We start from the raw sequence: 23,505 nt of genomic DNA, 5'->3' as shown, positions 1-23,505 counted from the left end.
CCAAATACCCATTTTCTCCTCCAACTTCCCACAAACCCTCTCTCTCTTTCCTCCCTTCTCCCCCAACCATGCAAAAAAGGAAGAAATCAGAAATTGCTGGCTTTCAAGTGGGGGTTTCCATCAGCTGGAAAACAGCAGACAGGCACACACACACATACACACACACACACACCCAAGAGGCATGCAGAAAAGCCGTTCCTTCCAATACCCCCACCCTACCCTCCTCATCTGCAGTCTAGAAATCTGCCCAAGCTCACACCCTTCACTGTGGCACACAAAGAACAGGAGAGAGGCGATTGCAGAGCCACCAGCCACCTAGAAAGACTGTCCTACTGCAGCCCCCTGCAAAGTTGCCCAGAAATTCCCTGTCTTGCAGAGAGAAAGAGAAAGGAAGACACTCCCCCTTCCGCCTCAAGCACATGCCAAAGCGTGTGCAGCCCGTGTTCCTCTTCCCTTCCCCGCCCCCACTGCCAGCCACATTACGAAGCCTCTTTCGAAAGAAAACACAGAGAGAACATTCCGTTCCCAAAGAGCCCCACGTGATGGAGCCCGTGGGAGCAGCCGCTGCCGTCATCACACTGGAGCTGCCAGGGCAGTGCCTAGACTTTGCCAAGCAGTGCAGGAAAAGAGTAGAAGGAAACCCCTTTGAGAAGGCGGTTTAAAGTGGGGGGGAGCATGCCCGATATCGCTAATAGTAATAATAATAACAAATAACAACTCATTATGTATATGCCACCCTTTTAAGTTACTCACCAGTGGTGCAAGTTGGAAGGTCCTGCTTCTTTGGAGCTATTAGCCGACACAAGCCTGGGACGGGGAAAACTGCTCTCCTGTTACCCTCGACCAGCCCCTGGCGACTCCGCTGCTGACCCAACACATCCTATGGCTGACCCTCCTCCAGAGAGCAGAGCGGGGAGCACAGCTGAGTTGTGGCAGCACAGCACACTGTGGGTAGCAGAGCCTGGTTAGCCTTCCCTTCTCAGCAGAGTCTGTAGCAGCCCACTGTGTAACCAGGCAGGCAGGCAGGCGGAGTAGCTGTGGCCAGGAGCCCAGTGATGTCAGCAACCCAGTTAAACACTCCGCACGTGTACTGAGGTGCTGCTACCAGCAGGGCCTGGGAGGATGCCATTGGCTGGCTGGCAGAGCCAATGGGGCCGCAGAATTCTGACTGCATAATCACCAGCAACGGGTTTGTCATTCATCCAGGGACTGTGCTTGGGGAAAGGGGTGGGGGAGATTAGAGCGCAAATAAATGCCAGTAAGGGCCGGAAGGGAAGGCGGATGCTCAGGCCCAGCGTGAAGAGTCTATTTGAAGGCGCTGAGCTACCATGCGGGTCGGTTGCTATTTAGAGCCATGCACACAAACTGAAGCACTCAATAGCACTTCCTGAATCAGCTCTTCGTTGTCATGCTGGCACCAAGCTCCGGGCCTATTCTGTGCCTGCCTGCTTTTCCATTGCTGTTCCCCTTTTTGTTTTGTTAACTCTGCCCCTTGCTGCCCTGAAAACTCTCATGAAACAATCTCACATCCTTTTTGCCAACAATGGAAAGCAACTAGCGTAATAATTTCTGTGTCTAAATAGTTGCTTTAAAAAAAACTTTATGGTTTTTTTCTGTTCTCGAATATTTCTGGACAGGGTGTCTCCTGCTCATGTTCCTGTACTGTATACTGATGCCTTGATTTATATGTTATGTAATAGTTTATTTTGCGTAATTGTTATGCCACCCAGGAGAGCTGCCTGAATGTGCTTTTATTAGTGCTGCGCCTACAAGGTTTGGGTATTAAAAGGGTGCTGCAAGAGGACGTTGGCAGGCAGAAACAAGTTGCAGTGGGAGGACTCAAGGGGTGCAAAGAATTATTGCAGAATGCCCAGAAAATAAATGCAGGTAGCCTAATCAATAAATATATTATTGCAAAAAAGTAAAAATGGGGACTTGGTACTTTCTCAGTTGTCCCTGCAGCTTTTGCATTCACTGGCCAGGAAGGTGGAGGCAGTTTAAGTGCTTAATGAACTTTTTGCCAGAATCATCCCTGCAGTAAAGTTGCTAAAGGCTATTCAAAACTGAAAGCTAAAATTCAGAGAGGGACCTGAACTATTCATGGGCTGGGGGGAGGGTCACCCCCCAGCCTATATAAGTGATTTCCTTGGGTTGAGATATAGAGAGAAGCATAAATCAGAATGCCTTTGTCTCTTAACTACATGCAACACAGTTGCCAGCTAAAGCCCTAAAATGTTGCTATTGAATGAAAACGGTAAGTTTGTTTTTGAAGTTTGTGTTCCGTTTGTGCAGGTGTGGAACTCCCCCTACCCCACACTGGAAACAACAGGGGCAACCTGTAGACACATAGGCTCAACATGTGCCGTTCCTACACAGAGCTCTGGCCCAGTCCAGTGCTACTGGATCACTGACAGCTGTTTTATTGCCCCAGGGAAGCCTTTGCCAATGAGGGTGCCAGGTTGGCAAAGCCTGCCCTAGAGAGACTCAGTGCCTGGGCTCTCTTCCATACGGAAAACTGGTGGGCATGAACACATGGAACACCAATGAGTGTGACATCAGCATACACAATGTTGGCCATTCAATAAGAGCTTTTTTACACGTCATACATGTCTGTTCCGACTAGCACTCTAAAGAGGTCTCTTAAATTTTTCCAGCGTCTTTAGCCTGAAAGCTTCAACCCAGGCACCGTAAAACACACACCATCACCCCGCAGGTCTCCAGCTACAGCCAGGGAGATAAAGGCTGAGCGGATGTAATTTTCCACTCGCCTTTGTTTAGCCTGAATTATTCATTCTTGCGTCGACACATGGTCAGGAAGGGAGCAAAGCAGGCCTCTGGTGGCCCGTTTCCCCCTCCGGATACAAAGGCACAAACACACACAAGCATCAGCGTTATGCTCTCCGAACAAAGGAGCTCTGCCTGCCATTGTCGCCGCCTTTTGTAATCCTGAACAGTGGGACCCCCTAATGGCTCCCTCTCTCTATTCTCTCATTCCTTACGCCCGAAGCCACAAAGCGCCAGCGGTAATTGCACTCTCCATTGGTCCTCTAATGCGCACCCACGAGTGCCCTGGACCTCTCGCTGACCTCTTTCTTACTGGGTGGACGGAGAGCCCTCCTGCGTAGCCACTCATTCAAAGGAAGGCATTGCCAACTGCTGAAGAGGGGAACTAGACTGACCAGAGGAAACGTACTCTGCAAAATCTGCCAAGGTGGGGATTTTAAAGATTATTTTAATGCTTTACTGTTTTATCGCTTGTTGTTTGCCAGCCTGGGCCCCTTTGGGAGGAAGGGCAGGATATAAATTTAATAATAAATATTTCTTTATCCCTAGGGCTATTCTGGGGGAAATTACATTTCTGATCCATAATAAATCCACTGATTCTTGAAATCATTTAGGAGAAAATGTACTTCCAAATAAAAAGTTTTAAAAGGTAGACATTTCTGTCCCTTGTTGCAGTGTTTCAGATTTTACAGAACTCTTCATCAGGTAGAGAGAGACACCCAGCATTGAAAAAACATAAATGGAGATAAAACCACTGCTCAGTTTCACAGCGCTCACATGCTCTATATGTCAGAGAGGATGGAAAACATGGGTAATAAAATAAGCTTCCAAGAGACTGGTGGGGAGCCAGAGAGGATGAAGAGAAGTCAGACTTCTGACTTTTTGCTCTCTTGCATGCCCCAGATATCCAAGAGAGTTGGCTGGGGTTAAAAAAAACACCCACCGGGACGTATAAGAAAAAGGCTGTGCTCAGCGGCAATCAGGGAAAAGCTATTCAGAATCAGGAAGCCCTTTAATGCAGCTGCCTGTAAGAGGGACAAGAGAGACTGATTCAGCAAACCACTGAACAGAACAGGGAGGAAATGATTGCTGTATAATGATTACCACACATGAGCCCACTTGAAACAAAAGTGCAAGCCAGGGGTTCAGCTGGGGGGGGGGCGCACCCTGCAGTGTAGGGACAGAATGGCTTGGCTCCTGAATGAGTCAAAAGAGGGTCACATGAAGGCTGAGGTGGAGAGTGGAAGGGATAGTGGACTTTTCTTCCCTTTACAGATACAGGTAAACAGGAGTCTGCTTAAAGGTAACCAGGGATTCAGGCTTGCAAAGAACCAGTCTACTGTGGGAAATATGAAGTCCTTCTGGGAGCCTAAGTAAGGAAAGTGTCTTTCACCCCATTTCAGCACACAAAATTACTCACACAGGGATGTTTTGAGATGGGCTAACAGAAAATTGTGTTGGCTAGTAACTTGTGTTGACCTATTTGAAAGGCTGCCTTGACTAATTATGCAGATATGTCTTTGTTTTGCAGTGTCAATGATATAGCCATTGAGTTCCCTACAAAATATGCATTGCCACAAATTGAGCAACTTTGAAGTGTACTGGAATGCATGTTGTGGTTAATCATTTAACTGCCACTAGAGGGAACTATTGCATACGTGCTGCTATAACGCTTAAACAGGACAGCAGATACAGTAACCCATCCTGCTTAACGTAGCCTTCGTGCCCCTTACCCCAGGATTTTCCCACACTTGCCCCTTCCCCTCTTCCTTGTCTCAGGAACATGTGGCCAAAGGACGACAAGTCCTGGTCCTGAGCTCCCCAAAACATCAGCTATAAGGCTACCTGAACAAAGGAATCTTTACTCCTGGTCGACATATTTAAGTCAAACTTCCCTTCAAGAGTGAAGCATGGGAGGTAGAAACTGCAGCTTGCAGATCTTCAATAAAAACACAACATGCTGAGAGGTCCTGGGGCTACTGCAAAGGGAAGGTCGGCTGGTCCCTTCTCACATCCAAGGCTGCAATTCTGCTTTGCTCCCTCTCACAGCTCTGTCTCTGCCCTTTGCCGCCTCAGCCTGGCAGGCTGTCAGCTGTAATAAGAGCAAGCGGAACTCCCTTCCAGCAAGTGTGGGCCAAATTCTTTCCATAACCAGGTCATCTGATCCAGCCTGATGGCCGGCCATCATGTCGCTCCTCTCTCATTCAGAGCTCTTATGTAACACTCCCCAGCCAAACTCACAAGGCAGCTGGAAAGAGCAGCTGCTGCGAGGGGGAGGAGCCATCTCACAGAAGCTCCTCCCCCTTGCCGCATAGCCGAGGGTTATTTCCACACAGCAAATTTCCAGAGCAGAGGAGGCAGCCTATAAAAGGCAGAAGGGAACATTGTGTTCTTTTGACTCACTCCACAAGTTCAAGGAACTGACAGCTCCTCCCTGCCGCTGCCTGCAGCAACATGTTAATTTCGTCTCCAAACAAAGAGGAGTGATATAATGAAAGCAGTGACAGTGCAAGGAGCAAAACATTTCCTATGAGTCACAGAAGCCAAGGAAACTGGCAGGGGCTTTGCCTGCACAGATGGGCACCCCAGAATTGCACCCTGTCTGGATAGATTTGGGGGGAACAGAATAACATCTCTTCACCCACTCCAATTTCCAAAGGGGTATCTGTATCTACAATGCATCACTGAGCAGCAGACAGAGGAACTTCACTCCGTGGGGCAACCAATCCAAAGACCACATTAAATTCCGGACATTTCTCAAACTTTGGTCTCCAGCTTTTGTTGGACTGCAACTCCCATCATCCCTAACTAGCAGGACCAGCAGTCATGGATTATGGAAGCTGTAGTCCAATAACAACCGGAGACCAAATTTTGAGAAACGATTAAAGGATAAAAGCACAGGGTTGTATCTAATATTAGTCATCCTCAAAAGCATATGACATGACTAACTTAGATCCATTTATTTCACTGGGTCTATTCTAAGGAGAACTCAGCTGGACACAATCTATTATGTTACATTGCAGGAACAACCAGTCTTATGATCACCCTCCTCTTTTTATACCACTGGGCTTCCAACAGTTTCCAAAACAGAACCGTCCACCCAATTTGCTGTGCTTCTGGTTTCTCCAGTTTTGGGAATATGCCGCCCCCTGCTGGATGCACCCAGCCTCTCCAAAGCCCGTGTGCCAGCAGCAGACAGCCTGTTTCTACATGAGTGCCTCGCCCAAATGTACAGAGTCTGACTGAGACAGTGTCCCAGAACAGCTCAGCAAAACTGGGGCAGAGCTTCAGCCAGGGAAGTGAGAGATGCTGGGAAATCACAGCCTGCACGTGGATCAACACTCGGAGATTGGAAGCCCCGCCCAATAACTCGCGCCCAGGAGCAGTCTTTGCTGCTCCACACCCAACCTTCCCAATAGCCTTTCCCCTACTGTACACCCGCTGCTGAAGTGGGGGGAGACGAGGGAGGGGTTTTCTGTGATTCTACCAGCTCCAACTACAAACCTCTGAAGTCAGCAGGAATATATGTAATCCCACCCACCCAAAGTACCGCCTGTTTCTCTGATGCTATTTCTGGCCACCAGCAGAGCTTTTTTCGCCACACAGGACTCTTTGACTGGCTCAACGATAGCTGTCCCAATGAAGTCTGAAGTCTGTAGCGGCAAAAGCAGAGCAAGTTTGGCTTTTGCTACCAGCTATTTAACCTTGTCAATGGGTATTCTGTCCTCCGTGCCCAGCTCCTGGCGTTCATACTTGTTTTGGATGGCTTATGAAGATGCTCACTGGGCAGTTTCATCTGGATGAAGTCCCTTCCAGTTCCCTGCTCCAGCCTAACTTTTAAACAATACTGAGAGAATCAAGCAACTCCAACTGGGTCAACCTCTTGGAAGGAACCACTGCCTGCAGGAACCTGTGAAGCTAGCAAAGCTGTATTCAGGCCAGGATGTTTGCCGTTCCTTCTTTCGGAACACAGATGACGTTTAAATCTGGGGTTAGTGGCTGATGATTATAATCGTTTCTGCAAAAGGGACTTTGACCTGCTGGGATGCCTGGCACTCGGATGTTCTCACAGTAATCCGGCCGCTGCGCTTTGCTCTCTGGAGCCCGCTCCCCTCCGTCAAGAGTTAAGCTCCACTTCAGCTGTTCCCTTTTGGTGGCACATTTTGCCTGTCCCAGCAGCACGCCACATAAAGCAGCACTTGCCAGACCTCACCACACCATCTGACTCATTTTCTGGGTCATCTGATGATGAGGGAATCTCATATTCCTGCGTATTCTCTTTTGGGGGGGCAGTTATTTGAGAGATAAATACAGCTTTTAGTGTGGAAGCAGCAAGAATCTCAGGACACTTTCAGAATAATGATGGGATGTATGTGTGTGTTTTATTAATCAACTTCGTTTTAAAAAGGTGTTTAAAAAGATGAAAGGGGGGGAGAGACACTGCAAAAGGGCATGTCAGAAAGGAAGAAAACATCAGCCTCAAACAATCATCCTTTTAAGCAAAATGTAGAGGGGAATAGAGGGGAAGCAGAAATAGCATTCAGAGACACCATCCTGCTCTGCCAGAAAGCACTTCCCACCAGCTCTTTGGAGGAGGGATTTAAATCCTCTGCCTTCTTCCACTGAAGTGCCTTGACTGCTTCAGAGGAGAAAGAAGCAGCAGAACATCAACAATAAAGCCTCTGCCACGCAGCAGGAGAAAGGGACGGAAGGAGCCCTGCAGTGCAGCAGTCTCTTCTAAAGGATTTATGGACGGGGGTTATTCTCTCTCTTGCTGGATGATTTGTTATTTTTCGACCTCAAAGTCAAATCATAAAACCCCAATGCTCTGCTAGTGAATGGCAATATCTCAATACTTCAAAGAAACCTACTAATAAAACATGGAAGGGGAGGAAATCCACAGTGAAGAATGTTCTGAGGGTAGCTGGAAGTTCAGACATCTCCTCTCCTCAAACTGGCTGAAGGTTTCATCAAGCAAGAGCCACAAACCAGCTCCTGCCCAATTTTCATTTCCAGAAGATCTGAGCATGAGGAATATTCCCAGAAGACAGTCTCAGCTCTTATTTGCTCACCACCTACAGCTCTCTCTGAACTGCAGAGCAAGAAAAAGCACTGAGGACTTGGGGCTCACTGAAAGATCTGGGAGAATCAGAGATGGCAGCCATGCTGGAGGCTATGCAGGTATGGACCTGATCAGTTCTTGGGAGGACCCCACGTGAAAGTGGGGTGTAAGGAGAATACATAAATATCCAGCAATATAAAGCAAAGCATGGGTCTCTAACTGCTGGATTTGGCCAAGTAGTAAAGATCTTAAAATTTAGTTAAATCTAAAGATCTCTCACTGGTGGGCTTTTGGCTACCAAACAGTTACATCTGCCTTGCTCCTTACTTCCTCTCTTATCAGGCTGAGCGGTGCTCCCCCCTGTAGACCTGTGCTCTGAATTTTATTTTTGCCAAGAATATTGTTTATTTAATTTTACATGCAAATGCATACTAGTTACGTCTGCTAAACAGGAAAACTACTGTATTTAATAGAACTGGTAGCTCATTGCATGTGCATGTGACAAACTTTTCACTACATATTTAGTCACCTCCTGCTCCCCAGGGATCGTGTTCAGTTGGACAACCTTAGTACTGTACAGCAAAACAGGTGAAGCTTGATGATATAATGATTCACCCTCCCAAGGAATATTACATGAACACAAAACCCCAAGCAGCCTGCAGCTCTCTGCAAGGTGCGCCTTCATCTCAGCACTTATTACATAACTGCCGCCAAGGAACTGTATCATAATGGGTATTGGTTGGCGCTGGCAGAGTTATCTAATCACAGAGTTCTTACAAAAGACGCATGCAGGCACGTCTGCCCGCCCACTTCCAGATAATGCTATTTTTCAGGGTATTCAGAAGAAAAATTGACTACAACAGACCACTCGCTCAAAGGAAAGGCAGTTAGGATTACAATATCTGGCACGTCAGCAGCTCAGAGCTCTTTCAACATTTTGGAGAGACGGAAGAGGGACTTCTCGTGACTTCTGTGCTAAGCCAAACACAGTGACCAAGGTGGAAAAGCTGCTGGTGCTCCTATGAGATCTCGCAAAGCAGCAGAAACGTCATCACAAAGGCTGCTTCAGTTTTTACACACGCCTCATAGGACTTCATGTCCTTTCACCAATACAGGAAAGCCCACGCGTCGTGTATTCACAACCGGACTGTGATACACCTAAGTGCTCTGGCATAACTATGTTCCCATCTCAGTGCCATGTTCCTGCGCAACTTGGCATCTTCCTGTTCCGCCCTTATTTCATTGCATCACCTCAAGCTTCATGGCAAGCCATTCCTAGCCAAAGACTTCTTCCTAACTTTTGTTCTGTAAAACCCCACCCATTTCCCATCCTGAGAGTCTCCCACTCTCTACTTCAGACCCATCTCCCAGTACCCGATAGTGTTCCTCTCATCATCTCGCAAACGGCAAGCTTCCAACAACTACTACCCCTGACACTCTATTCACATATGCCTATTCATATTGCCATTGAACTCTCTTGCCAAATACTTCCTTGTTGCTTTATTTCAGTGCTGAACGCCTTTTTATGGCTCCCACTGAGTGGGAGCATTTGGAGCCACACTGCTCCAAATGCTCAACTGTTTCCTCAAACCAATACCCTCCCCGCAATTCAATCTCTTTCTCTCTCTCATATAAGTCACCAGAAGTGTAAAACAAAGTAAACAAGGATTTTATTGATATATTTATTGAACACAAGTTAATGAAATAAAACAAATTTGTTCAGACTGAAATAACAGAGAATCACTTCACGGACACCAGCTCAAGAAGTACACATTTACAACCGGGCATTAGCTGTAATTAGTCACTAAATCTGTTGAAGCCAGAGTTATATATAAAAAAACACCTTTCATATCCCTGCACCGCAGTGGGCTGTACTAGATGATCCTCAGGGTCCCTTCCAGCTCTACGATTCTATGATTCTATGACTACCAGCCCTCCCCACAAATATTTGTTCAGTACACGCCCACAATCACCTCTTTCCCAACTCTTTCTATGCCAGCCTTCCTGAACTCAGTGTCCTCTAGATGTTTTGGACTACGGTTCCCATCAGCCCAGCCATATGACGCTGGGGCTGATGGTACTTGTAGTCAATAACATCTAGCTAGTGTCAGGTTAGAGAAGTTTCTTCTTTGCTCTCTAGCAGTGTTTCTCAAACTTGGGTCCCCAGCTGTGTCTCAACATCAGTGGTCAAGTTGCTGACCCACATAAATCCCCCCTTTAAATCCCTGCCCAGGCCCCATCCTATACTCTAATTGGAGCCTCTGTTTCAAATCACCCTTCTGTATTTTTATTCACACTCGTTTTATTTGCTTTCCCTTTTCTTTTGCTAATCTTGTCCCATCCCCATCCAACTTCTTCCTCTGTCCCTCCCTGTTCCCCTTCCCACCCCACTTCTTCTCCCTCTCCCCATACCCCATAATCCTAAACCTCCTGCTTCCCTCCCACCTCCTTTCTGCTCCTCCCTCTGCCACTCTCGCCCTCCCCAACTCCCTATGTGGCATTGCTTCCCCAAAGCTTTTTCCCCACCCACCAACCCTCGCCCCTCCATTCCTACATCCCACTCCTTCAACAACCCGATCCACCTTCAACCTTAACCCCCTGCAGTCTCCCTCCCTCCCAAACCTCCTGCCTTTTCATCCTCTTCACCTCTCCCCTCTCGATACCTAAAACCCCACCCACCCAAAAAAAACCCCCTCAACCTCGTAATATTGATTCACAGGAGTTTTTAACGAGGGCGACAAACCCCCGCTCTCGAAATCCCCTCAAAGACCCCTCCCCTTATTTCCCAGCCCTCTCTGCTTTCCCCCTCCTTCCATTAACCATCCCGCTGGACACCCCTCGCCTTATCAGCCCCTCACCCCGAGGCTGAATTTTGTATTTTTTAAAAAATATACGTTAAGTTTAGTCAGTCCCTCATCTCACTCAGTGTAACCCAGAGGGACTCACAGCCAGCCAGCCGACTTCCTTTCCCCCTCAGCCCTCCACAACCGCCCCTTTCCCCCTCCCGCTCCCCTTCTCTGCCCGCTTGGGAGCCACCTGCCCCCAACACCCACCACCAACATTATAATTTTTACTGCCATTATTGTTGTTATTACAATATTATTTCCCACACAAGCGCGGGCTGCACCCCCCCCCTTGAGAATGCGCCCCCCGCCCCTCATTCACTCACCTCAAGCGCGCAGAACCACCGTCCCGTCTAAAGGCTTCTGCCAACTGAGCCTTGCCAAGGGCGCGCGTCCCTCAGCACCATGCACCGGTCCGCGTGAGCCTGCCGCCGGCCTGCCACGCCCACCCCCCCCCCGCTCCTGCCCGCCACGTCCAATGGCCGCCGCCGCCGCCGCTCTCCCCGCCCACCGCCCGCCCCGCATTGGCCTCTCCTCCCCGGCCCCGCCGCTGCGCGCGGCGCCTCATTGGCCAGACGGCGCCGCAGCATGCACAGGCCCGCGTGACCCCGTGGCCGTGACGCGCCTCCCCCCGGCCTCGCCGCTCCTCGCCTCCCCGCCCCCTTCCGCCTCTGATTGGTTCGCTCGGCGGCAGCATGCAGGCGTCCGCGTGCTGTGGACGCGCCCCGGGCGCGATCCCATTGGCTGCGCTGGCGGGACGCGCTCCCTATTGGGTCTCCGGCAGCCAGCCTTCCGCGACGGAGGGTACACGTGCAGAGGAGGCTCACGCGGACGCCGCTGCTGTGCTTGTTTACAATGTGCAAGGGACGAGGGGCGGGGAAAGGGGCGGGGCTTCAGGGGGAAAGCCGTTGGCGGGAAGGGGGCGGGTCAGAAAAGGCTGAGGCGGCTTTGACAGTTTTATGAGGAGATTTAGAACGCCCTTTTCTTATATCTTTTAAACTACGTATGTGTGTGTATATATATTGAAGGTAGCCATATTGGACTATAATAAAAAAACTTCTCAAGCCAAAGGTTATTAGGACCTGTTGTCTATGTCCTTATTATGATCTGTATTATTGGTATTCCAATAGTAAAAAAAAAAAAAGTGTTGATTCTTGCTGGCAGGTACATGCTTACCATGCGTTTAAAGTATTATTCCCCCCCAAATAATAATAAAAAAAGAATCCTGCACTTTGCCCCCACGCATGGCTACAATTTTCCCCCAGCAGCCTTAAACTACAGTTTCCAGAATTCTTGGGAGGGTTTTTTTTTCCTTTTAAATGCTACTCTGCTCAAGAGTCTTTTGCGACAGCGCTACACATTTAAAGCAATTTCTTTTCTTTTTTTAAACATAATTTTTATTAATTTACACCAACACAAAACAAACATACTATTCTACATCTTATTTTCACAAATTACTTTCTTTTGGACTTCCTCCAGCTTCTCCACAAATCTTCTGTAGTCATTTATTTATATTACGCATTTCATAATTTATATTGACATTATTAATCTTCTTACTTCCATTTCTCTTTAGACAATACTCCTACATTTTCACAGTGCTCTTTTGAACCCCACTAGCGTTATCTGTCCTTCACTTATGTTTTCCAGATATTCCACAAATTTCCCCCAGTCCTCAATGAACCTCTGGTCTCTTAAATATCTAATTTTTCCCGTCAGTTTATCCAACTCTGCGTAATCTATTTAAAGCAATTTCTTGGCTTAGCAACCCTGAGAACTGTAGTTTGCTAAGGGTGCTGAGGGTTGTTAGGCGACATCTCTGCACCCCCTCCCAGAGCTATAGTTCCCAGGGATTGATTTATTAAACCACTGTAGGAATAGGGGTCTACTAACAACTCTCAGCACCCGCAATGAACTACGTTTCCCAGGGTTCTTTGGAGGAAGCCATGGCCATTTAAAACAGGGTGATGTTGCATTAAATCACTGCAGGATCACATTCACCCAGTGCTATGCCAGCTGCACTGGCTCCCGGTGGAGTACAGGATCAGGTTTAAGGTGCTGGTTTTGACCTTTAAAGCCCTATACGACCTAGGACTCTCGTACCTACGGGACCACCTCTCCCGGTATGCCCCACAGAGGACCTTATCGTCTTCAAACAAAAACATCATGGAGGTTCCAGGCCACAGGGAGGTTAGGCTGGCCTCAACCAGAGCCAGGGCTTTTTCGGCTGTGGCCCCGATCTGGTGGAACGCTCTGTCCCAAGAGACTAGGGCCCTGTGGGACTTGACATCTTTCTGCAGGGCCTGCAAGACAAAGCTGTTTCACCAGGACTTTGGCCAAGGCACAGCCTGACCCCCTCCTTTGGCAATCCCCACAGAACTCTAGCTCAATGGTTGCCATTACAGTGGTGCCTCGCAAGACGAAAAGAATCCGTTCTGTGATTCTCTTCGTCTAGCGGTTTTTTCGTCTTGCGAAGCAAGCCCATTGACGGATTAGCAGATTAGCGCTATTAGCGGCTTATCTGCTGATCGGATCAGCTGATAAGCGGCTTAGCGGCTTAGAAAAGGGGGGGGGGAGGAAAAAAAAACCAGCAGGAACTCGCAAGACATTGTCGTCTTGCGAAGCAAGCCCATAGGAAATTCGTTTTGCGAAGCACCTCCAAAACGGAAAACTCTTTCGTCTAGCGAGTTTTCCGTCTTGCGAGGCATTCGTCTTGCGGGGCACCACTGTAATCTGATTTGAATTGATTTTATAATGAAATGATTTTAGAATGTTGTATCATTTTACTGTTGTTAGTCGCTCTGAGCCCAGCTTCGGCTGGGGAGGGCGGGATATAAATAAAAATGTATTATTATTATTGTATTGCAGACGGGGCCTTAATTCCAGCTCTTCCAGTGCAATCCTATATAGGTTTACACAGAAGTGAGCTCCACTGAGTTCAGCAGCAGCAGGTTTCTGGCAGAAGACGCCACATGCATAGCAAAATAAACATTACGCTCCATTCCTTCCAAGCTGCACATCAGCACCCATTTTCACATTGTCCTGGAGCCTGTGCAAAGGGCAGGTCTTAGAAAGCCTGACGGGTTGAAGGGTCTTCATACAATTGGGATTTAGCCCCATTCAGAGGAGTTTGCATCTGAAGAAACCTGCTGTGTGGAGAAGGATTGTCACTGTTTTTGAGATCCCTGTGCTTCTAGCGGCTGCATTTCAAGCATAAATTCAGAAGATGCTCAAGGAGATGTGTGACTAGGTCATGGGTCAGAAAACTAAGGTCCGTGGGCTGGATCAGGCCCAATTGCCTTCTAGATCTGGCCCACAGACGGTCTAGGAATTCAGGCAGCTGGCATAGCGTGCGTGTGCCATGGTTTTTGCGACTCAGCCAGGCTTGGGGGTCAAAAGTGAGGCGGGCGGCTGCTTGAGACAAGCCCCTTCTCTATCCCTTGCACATGCGCACAGCAATCTTTTCTTCCAAGGTGGGGAAGAGGGGAAAGGAGACACAGTTCGCATTTCCACCATGGAGCTCCTGGCAACTGACCTCAGGAAGGGCAGCTGTGGTGGCAGAGACGCTTGCTGGTGTCTGTGCTCCCCGCCATAGGATGCGGGGAGCGCCTGGGCGGCTGCACTCTGTTAAGTTGTGGGTGAACATATCAGACGACACAGCGATTCTTCAAATAGCTCTCGTTTATTCAGAGGTCAGAACAGAACTGAACTGAAGGGTTCAGCCAGCCTTCTTATATAGAGCTCCAGTACAACGTAACAGTAACAACTTTTTGTAACTATCCAATCACTGAACGTCACTTTAGATCCTTTATTTGCATATGTGGACCTGAACTATCTACAGTATCCCCGTTGGCCCAGGGTGAGAACTTCAGTACATAATACACCCCAAAGCAGTTATGCGCTCTGCTAGGGAGACCGCTTGTTAGCTACATGGTGTGAGCCATGGAAAGGTAAATAGCTGCCATCTCCGCCTCACGCGGGGGGTGGGTGGGTGTTTTTGCTTGAGCTTGAGCATGACCAACGGCTTTTCCCTTCACCCACACATGCGCCCACACTTTCCAGGGCTGACGGGAATGGCACGCTCACCTCAGCCCCCCACCCCGCCTTACGAGAGAAATAATAACTGTCAACGCATAAAACGCAAAGGAAGCAGCGTGGGTGTATGAGGGAACACCCCCCCCCCAAAAAAAAATCACATTTGGGCAACGTTGGGGTTGGTCCTAGTAAGGGTTTTTGCCAAAAATTCAGGTCATAATCATGGCAACATATAGTCCGCCCCCCCACAAGGTCTGAGGGACAGTGGACCGGCCCCCTGCTGAAAAAGTTTGCTGACCCCTGGGCTAGGCGATGCTTCCATTTTGGGGCTTGATTTGCAAGGTCACTGAGAGATTGTAAACCAGCCATTGGCAACAGGTTTTGGTTATAATTTACTAGGTTTAAATATATTTAAATTTACTTACATTTATTTAATTTAAATTTATTTAAATTAAATTTAAATTTCTTTAAATAGGTTTAAATTTACTGGATTAAATAGGGGGAAAGGCTTGCATTTTGATGCCCAAAGTGCAGACACTTAGAAAGAAGCCTGCATGATTCCACAATAAACTCTCTTTTCGAAGCATCCACGGCTTGTCTGACATACATCTGTGAAACATCTGTGGTAAGAGAGGCAGATAGCAATCCTAAATGTGCAGCCCAGGACAAACGTGGAGCGGAACACATCTTTCATTTCCAGAAATGTCACTGCACAATTTTTCTTAAGGTGTCAAAGTGAAGGCTTAATTTAATTTAATTAATTAATTAATTAAAATCTATCCCCCACCCCCATTTCTTCATTAACTCATAAACTCAAGAGTTCAGTACGCTGGTGGTGCATCATGCTTGAGAATATACACAGGAGTGACATGCATGTGTACCCGAACAAATGTTTGCCAAGCCTGGAGATGTGTGCAACTCTCCCATTTTCCATGTTTAAGTGTAAGAGAAGTTCCTAACCCTTATGGCTGTGCAGTGGCATTTGAACAATTCTAACGATGCACCAAAGACCCTGAAACGATGGCTGATAATGGAGATTAAATCCAGTTGCGAGTGGGGAAGACAGCACCAAGACCCAAATGATCTTTTTTGTTTTAAACTGTGGGTCCTTCCTCCATAGGTGCTGTTGGGTAATTTTAGATGCCGGCCTCAGTGGTCCTTTTAGAACAGGCACCCCCAAACTCAGCCCTCCAGATGTTTTGGGACTACAATTCCCATCATCCCTGACCACTGGTCCTGTTAGCTAGGGATGAGTTGTAGTCCCAAAACATCTGGAGGTCTGAGCTTGGGGGTGCCTGATTTAGAAGGTAACAGGACATTGCTTTGTTTTATTTCAAAATCCAGTCCTGTTGCATTTGGGGGTCCTCCGGCACATTCTCCAGATCTAGGTAAAGGGACCCCTGACCATTAGGTCCAGTCCTGGCCGACTCTGGGGTTGCGGCGATCATCTCGCTTTATTGGCCGAGGGAGCCGGGGTACAGCTTCCGGGTCATGTGGCCAGCAGGACTAAGCCGCTTCTGGCGAACCAGAGCAGCGCACGGAAACACAGTTTACCTTCCTGCCGGAGCAGTACCTATTTATCTACTTGCACTTTGACGTGCTTTCGAACTGCTAGGTTGGCAGGAGCAGGGACCGAGCAACGGGAGCTCACCCCGTCGCGGGGATTTGAACCGCCGTCCTTCTGATCAGCAAGTCCTAGGCTCTGTGGTTTAACCCACAGCGCCACCCGCGTCCCCTCCAGATCTAGACCTGTCCTAATGCTCTGTCTGGATGATACCACTTCCCTGCGGTTCAGTTCCTTATCCACCCAGTCCCTTGGCTCCTTCAAAAAGCACGTTGAACTCCTCCCCGGCCCCACAGCCTGGCAGCTAGCCGTTTTTGCTCACCTTGGCAGATAACATGCCACATATCCAGTTTAGGGACCGGCTTACGGCTGCAGTTGGCAACTTCTCCCTGCCCAGGCGAATCACAGCACAGGAAGATGGGTCAGGAGGTGAGGACATTTTGTTCCCGTCAGACTGGAATGTATTAATAGCTGAGCTCCGGGGCCTAGATGTCCTCATCCTCCCACACCAGCTGCAAAAGCAGTTCGGAAGATGCCTCAGCGACACTTTTTTGCAGATCACACCCACGTCGTAAAAAGAGACAAAGACCCACATCCATGCACCAAGGAGACCGATATACCCCCTCCCCGTCTCTAATTTATTTTTCTTCTCCCTGTTGCCTCTTACCCACCATGGCCTGAATACAGACAGTGGTTTCCTGCCCAACACAAGGTGTTAATTAATTCCACAATCAAGGATTATCGTGTTATCACCAATTACTATCGTCACGAAGCTATTGCGCACCAGCAATTATTAGTTTATTTATCCAACCCTTTGCTGTAACAGGGAAGAATGCATAGGTCAAAATCTGCTCTGCCGCAGGAACTGTCAAACCAAATTGGACCAAAGATCTTCGAACTAAACTAAAGGTTTAGAATGCTTAGAGATGTAATCTTGATTCAAAATGCCCCCCACATGGGATCCAAGTCTGGGATCCCTCTGCCTCGTAACTGTAAAGCAGTGGTGTCCAAACTTTTTTCCAAAGAGGGCCGGATTTGATGAAGTGAAGGGCCGTGAGGGCCGTCCAAAGTTGTTGACCTTTTTTTAGGACTGAAGTTGTTGAGCTTTACTGGCAGAACCCGAGACCAGGGAGAAGAGTCGGTGGAAGAAGATTGGAAAAAGTTCAAAGATTATTTACAGAAACACTGTAAAATTAATGAATGTTAGAATGATGTTGGACAGAAACTAAGTGGTCTTTTGCTGTAATGCTATAAGGGAATATGAGAAAATGGTTATTAATAGGGTAAAAAAATAATAATGGTATAATATTTAAAAATTGAAGATTAAGATGAATGAAGAGGGGAGGGATTTGCTGAATTAACAATTGGAATTGGAATACAGAAAAGGAAGGCGTGAGGAGGTCCGGGAAATAAGCAAATGAAAAATATGTGATAGAAAGATTGAACTGTTTTTTAACTATTTTTATATTGTAGTTTTCTTTTTTCTTTTTATTCTGCAATTTTTTGAAAATCTTAATAAATATCTTATAAAAAAAAATGAAGTTGTTGAGCTTTTTTGATTTTTACCTCAGGAAATAAACTGCCACAGGGACCGAATTAGGCCCCCAAAACAGGCTTTGGACATGCCTGATATATGGGGTGGGCTTAAAAACCCAGAATTAAAAATTAGCCCCCCCCCCCGCAGGGTCACAGGTTCAAGTTCCCACCTTGAGCAAAAGATCCCTGCGTAGTAGGTTGGAGTAGATCAGGGGTAGGCAATCTAAGACCCCGGGGGCCGGATGTGGCCAAATTGCCTTCTTAATCCGGCCCGCAGACGGTCCGGGAATCAGCGTGTTTTTACATGAGTAGAATGTGTCCTTTTAGTTAAAATGCATCTCTGGGTTATTTGTGGGGTATAGGAATTCGTTCATTTTTTTTTTTTCAAAATATAATCCGGCCCCCCACATGGTCTGAGGGACAGTAGACAGGCCCCCTGCTGAAAAAGGTTGCTGACCCCAGAACTAGATGACCCTTGTGGTCTCTTCCAAGAATTCTGATTCTCTGAAATTACTGAGCACCATTTAGAAATCGAAGGGTTTTCTGGCTTCAGAATTCCCAATCAACACTGGGAAATTTCAGTGTATGTTAGTGCAGAAAATAGTCTGAAGAACCCATTTGAACACATTTTGATAGCTGCATGCTTTAAAACTCCCAAGAACTCCTTTGCTTGGTGAACTCCAGAAAAAAGCTCATATAATACGGATGCAAAAACTAACAGCAGTTCCGAAGCCGCAACCGGGACCAAGATAATGTGTTGCTGTCAAACAGGCACTGAGGAAACGTGTTTTACTGCAATAGTAGAAATTAAATATTAAAAGTATTTGTTAAATTGTAATGTTTATAATGGCTGCACGCAATTTTGTTACAGGTTTTCTTTTTCCTATGCCAGGTCCTTAATATCATAATTGATTTTATTTATTCACTATCTTCTTAAAGGGGTGGGTGCATCTATTAAGGAAATGCTTGGAAAATTCAAGTAAATCAATACTTAACTGAGGTTCTGTCCCCCTAACATGAAGCCTGCCACCCCCAACATAAATCCTGGCCACACCCATGCAAAAAGGCAAGCCACATGGTTCAGGGGAAAATGCCAAAGTGTTTCTTCCTTATCAGGCACCTCCCCTCCCAGAAAGTGCTGCAAAACACACCACAGATGTCCCATTGGCAGATATTTGCTTGAGGCAAGTTGAATCTGTGCCACAATTTTTCAGTGTTCCTCCAGATACCTTTTGGTGTTCTGCTCTAGAGTTGTGTTTTCATCCAAGCAAAGATGGGGACACCAAACCATAATGTAAAGGGGTCCCCTGACCATTACGTCCAGTCGTGACTGACTCTGGGGTTGCGGCGCTCATCTTGCTTTACTGGCCAAGGGAGCCGGCGTACAGCTTCCAAGTCATGTGGCCAGCATGACTAAGCCGCTTCTGGCGAACCAGAGCAGCGCACGGAAACGCCGTTTACCTTCCCGCCGGAGCGGTACCTATTTATCTACTTGCACTTGGACGTGCTTTTGAACTGCTAGGTGGGCAGGAGCAGGGGCCGAGTGACGGGAGCTCACCCCGTCGCAGGGATTCGAACCGCCGACCTTCTGATCGGCAAGTCCTAGGCTCTGTGGTTTAACCCACAGCGCCACCCACGTCCCTAAATGTGCCTTATCCCAAATTTTTTAACGAGCGCCTACTTCAATGGGAGACTAACATAAATCTAATGCTTCAGTGAAAATGAAATGGTGGGCCTTGTTCAGATCATCACGTGTCACGCTGGCTTTCCCCCTGTAATCGATTAGCACAAACTTCATGACTGGCAGCAAATGTGTATAAACCAGGGGTCGGCAACCTGTGGCCCACAGGGGTCGTTTAACCGGCCCACAAGCCACCCCCAAGCCAAGCCACCCTCTCGGCGAGTCCCCACGCGCTGCACTAAACCGGCGCAGCGTGGGGACTCGCTTCCGCAGCGCCAGAAATAGCATCTGCGCAGATGCCTGAAATCACGGGCGCCCGCGCAATCTAGCCCATGGAGGGATCTCCGCTGGAGTGAACTGGCCCAGGCGAGGTAAATCTTTCCGCCCCTGGTATAAACCCTCATGTTGGAGGGTGGGTTTTTGCATTCTTTCTCCTGCTCCTGGACTAGCCTGGCGGCAGAGTCTCATTGCCAAGCCCAAATCATTTAACAAAACGTCCTTTCGTTTACTAGATTCCTGTTTCAAACTGTATTCCCCTTCTCCCGTATTTTACAGCAGGCAAAATCAAAAACTTGCCATAGGGTGGAATCCAATTGCTGCTGCTTCATCAGGGACGTCCACTAACAGGGAAAAAAGAGGGTGTTTTTTGCTGGTTCCTACTGGAGTACATAAGGGACGCGGGCGGCACTGTGGGTTAAACCACAGAGCCTAGGACTTGCCGATCAGAAAGTCGCCGGTTCGAATCCCCGCGACGGGGTGAGCTCCCGTTGCTCGGTCCCTGCTCCTGCCAACCTAGCAGTTCTAAAGAACGTCAAAGTGCAAGTAGATAAATAGGTACCGCTCCGGCGGGAAGGTAAACGGCGTTTCCGTGCGCTGCTCTGGTTCCCCAGAAGCGGCTTAGTCATGCTAGCCACATGACCTGGAAGCTGTACGCCGGCTCCCTTGGCCAGTAAAGCAAGATGAGCGCCGCAACCCCAGAGTCGGCCACGACTGGACCTAACGGTCAGGGTCCCTTTACCTTAATAGAGTACATAGAGGTAACCTTTTCTTTAAAATAAAACATAACAAAACAAAAAAACCCACACCCCTCAAATATATCCAAAGTCTTTGCACACAACAAAGGGGCAACAGCTGGATACGAAACCTTTAGACTTCCAACAGCTTGATGGTATGTCGCCAGCCCACCCATCAGGCAAGGTAAGGAAACTGCCTCAGGCGGCAGGATCCACAAGAGCAGCAGATTGGCTTTCAAGGAATGCATTGGCCACGGCTGCTGCCGTGATAGCAGTGAATAGGAGGCACTGCTGCTGTTTTCCTTCCATCCCTAGAGAGCAAATGGTGAGGGTTGACCTCTAGGATATCCTGGGCTCTGCACAGAAGGCCCCCCTTCTCCCACACAACAGACTTTGATTCCCATGCAAACCATCGTATAAGGTTGATTTTACTCTCACTCGCCACTGTAGATCTTGACTTACCCCTTCTTCCCCGGGGGGGGGGGGAGATAGGCCTATTGAGATTTGCACCCAGTGCCAAAATGTCTCGAGACGGCCCTGCTAACTGGACGAGCAAAGGTTGACACACATTTACGCGCCATTTTCATGCTCTTGAAAAGCACGGAAAGGATTGCGTATACTTCTGGTTTTTTTAATGTGCGGTTACCGTATTTTTTGCACCACAACACTCACTTTGTTCCTCCTAAAAAGTAAGGGGAAATGTCTGTGCGTGTTATGGAGGGAATGCCTACGGGTGGCATGCCTACGGATTTTCCTCCTCTAAAAACTACGTGTGTGTTATGGTCAGGTGCGTGTTATAGAGCGAAAAATATGGTACTTATTACTGATTTTCTTTCAGCCACGTTATGAGATTCCTTCCCCTGCCCCAGCGAGTGCAGAGGCCAGCCCTTTTTCAAGACAAGACAAGCAAGACAAAGAATAATAATTGGGCGTTCTCCACAGGACATTTATTGTACTATTTTTTTCCCCTTCCAAATTTCAGGTATTTTTCACAGCATAGTCATTCCCGGTCATGTCTGTAACGAATCCAACCCCTTTCCCGCATAACCCAGGCCTGCTGAGGAAGAGGGAAGAGGAGGGGGAGTGGGCAGCAAAGCGAAGGACCTTTCCTCACCCCCCTTGTGCCCTGATCTACCCTACCCCTTAAAATACCCCTTTTCTACCTTTAAATCGTCCCCTTTCCCCACCAGAGGTTTTCTCCAACGAAGAGGGCTGCATCCAGGGAGCTGGAGAGCAGCAGTGACACCTGCTGTCCAGCTGGAGAATTGCAGCCCCTTCTCTCTCCATCTCCACCCAGGCTGCAAATCGTACCCTAAACACACCCTTTTCCACAGTATATATGGAAGACAGATGTGTCCAGGACCTCCGCTGCTGTCAAAGAGCAACCTCAAAAGCTTCACCCTCCTCCAAGTGATAGCGCCCCCCCCCCACCACCACCGTGGGCTCCCCCTCTTCCCCAGCAGTTCACAATATCCAAGCATCCCCCTAAGAGAATTGCCAGGAACAGGGGAGAAGGCGCCAGTCATCTAACCTCCTAGCTCCCTTCGTTTCCCTCCGTTGTCGGGAGCTAGGATGTTAATCAGGCTTCTAAGCCTCCTCCCAACACACATGGTGCAAGTTCTGCCCCAACATCTCCCTAGCAAGATGCCCCTTGCCACGTTTTCCCTCCGAACTGGCAGGGGGCACCCGACTCGCCAAGCCGCGATGGTGATTCCGTGAAACGCCGGCTCCTCTCTTAGTTCCCTCTTGAAATTCCTTGGCCTTGAAAGCGCGATCCGGAACACAGAAGTGGATAAGGGATAATCTTTTTAAACATTTGTCCCCCCCCCACTCTACTTGGGAGAAAGAGGAGGGGGGAAGAGGAGAGGGGAGGGGGAAGATGTACCAAAAAAAAAATAAAAAAAGAGAGAGTCACACATCGCCGACATTATAAACAGGCCAAGAAATATGGCAGTTTGTGCTAAACAGGAATTTGGGGTGGGGGAGGAGAGTTCACTCGTCACAATATCACAATTACGACATTTGCAAAGCGAAACTGGCTGACCCTGGGTGAGGATGGGGAAGTGGGGGCAGAGAGGAGGCGTTTCCCTCCCCACCCCCCACAAAAAACAGCCTGTATTCAAGCCAGCCTCCTCCCTACTCAAATCTCTCCATCCACACACACACACACACACACAACACACACCCCTCCCTTGCTAGTAGTTCCATTCAGAAGTTGAGAGAGTAGACACAGAAAAACTATTTTGCTATAGCGCAAAACTGGCCCAAATAGAATTTCCCAAGCATGGGGGGGGGAGGTATTTTCTTGCTCTGAGGATTATTAAACAGCAACACTCCCCGCAATCCCCGTATCACTTGACGTCAAATCTGCTAGTTATCTGTGCTTTCAACACAACACATAAACACACTTCTGAAAGGAACCAAAGGCAGAACCCTAGCTTGCTTGTTACCCAGACACGAATGAAGATACCCCAATTCCCGGCAAATAGGCAGTGATTGCAAGAAGAGGACGACTGGGGAGTCATATTTTGGGGTGTGGCCAGCTTATCCTGCTTCCCCTATTTAGATAACCTCGGCTCCTTTACCGGGCAGGTCTGGAATGTACACGTTATATTACCTTGTATACTCGTATTTTTATTATTATTATTATCAAAAAAAGAGAGAGGCAGTTTTCATTTAGGACACCTATGGCAGGAAAATCGTCCGCCTCTCCTGTAAGTGGCGGGAGGAGGCGAGGAGAGGGCTGTTGCAGGATTCCCAAAACAGAGCTGTTCCCTGCACTGGAGGGGGGGGGCGGGAATTATAAGGTATAGTGTTGGTTACTTCGAAGACACAGCACACAGCACAACTCCAGGAATGTTACAGAAGATCACGAAGGGTAGAGGTTCTTCCCCGCCGCAGAAGGGGCTGGGATCAAAAGAGAGAGCAGGCAAAGAAATTCCCGACACCCTAACACACCGCAATCTAGTCCAATGTTACAGCGGTTGCCA

The 23,505-nt window shown here is 48.1% G+C and overlaps 1 protein-coding gene across 3 annotated transcripts in view; it reads right to left on the bottom strand.

Annotated features, from left to right (window-relative positions):
• Nucleotides 1-11,124, bottom strand: part of PER1 (period circadian regulator 1) — a 36,641-nt gene extending 25,517 nt beyond the window's left edge. The window contains exons 1-2 of one of the 3 annotated variants that reach the window (XM_082197507.1): nt 11,016-11,102; nt 754-945 (exon numbers count right to left, since the gene is read on the bottom strand). The gene's annotated coding sequence lies outside the window, so the exon portion shown is untranslated. Of the gene's footprint in view, nt 1-753; nt 946-4,629; nt 4,769-11,015 lie in introns of those variants that run through there. The other 2 variants (XM_082197506.1, XM_082197508.1) reach the window with 2 other exon arrangements.
• Between the last annotated feature and the right edge of the window lie 12,381 nt (nt 11,125-23,505).

Source organism: Podarcis vaucheri, assembly GCF_965113315.1.
Source record: "Podarcis vaucheri genome assembly, chromosome: 13".
Lineage (NCBI taxonomy): Eukaryota > Metazoa > Chordata > Lepidosauria > Squamata > Lacertidae > Podarcis > Podarcis vaucheri.
Note: the sequence above shows the minus strand (reverse complement) of the source record. Positions and strands in the feature narration are given on the sequence as shown.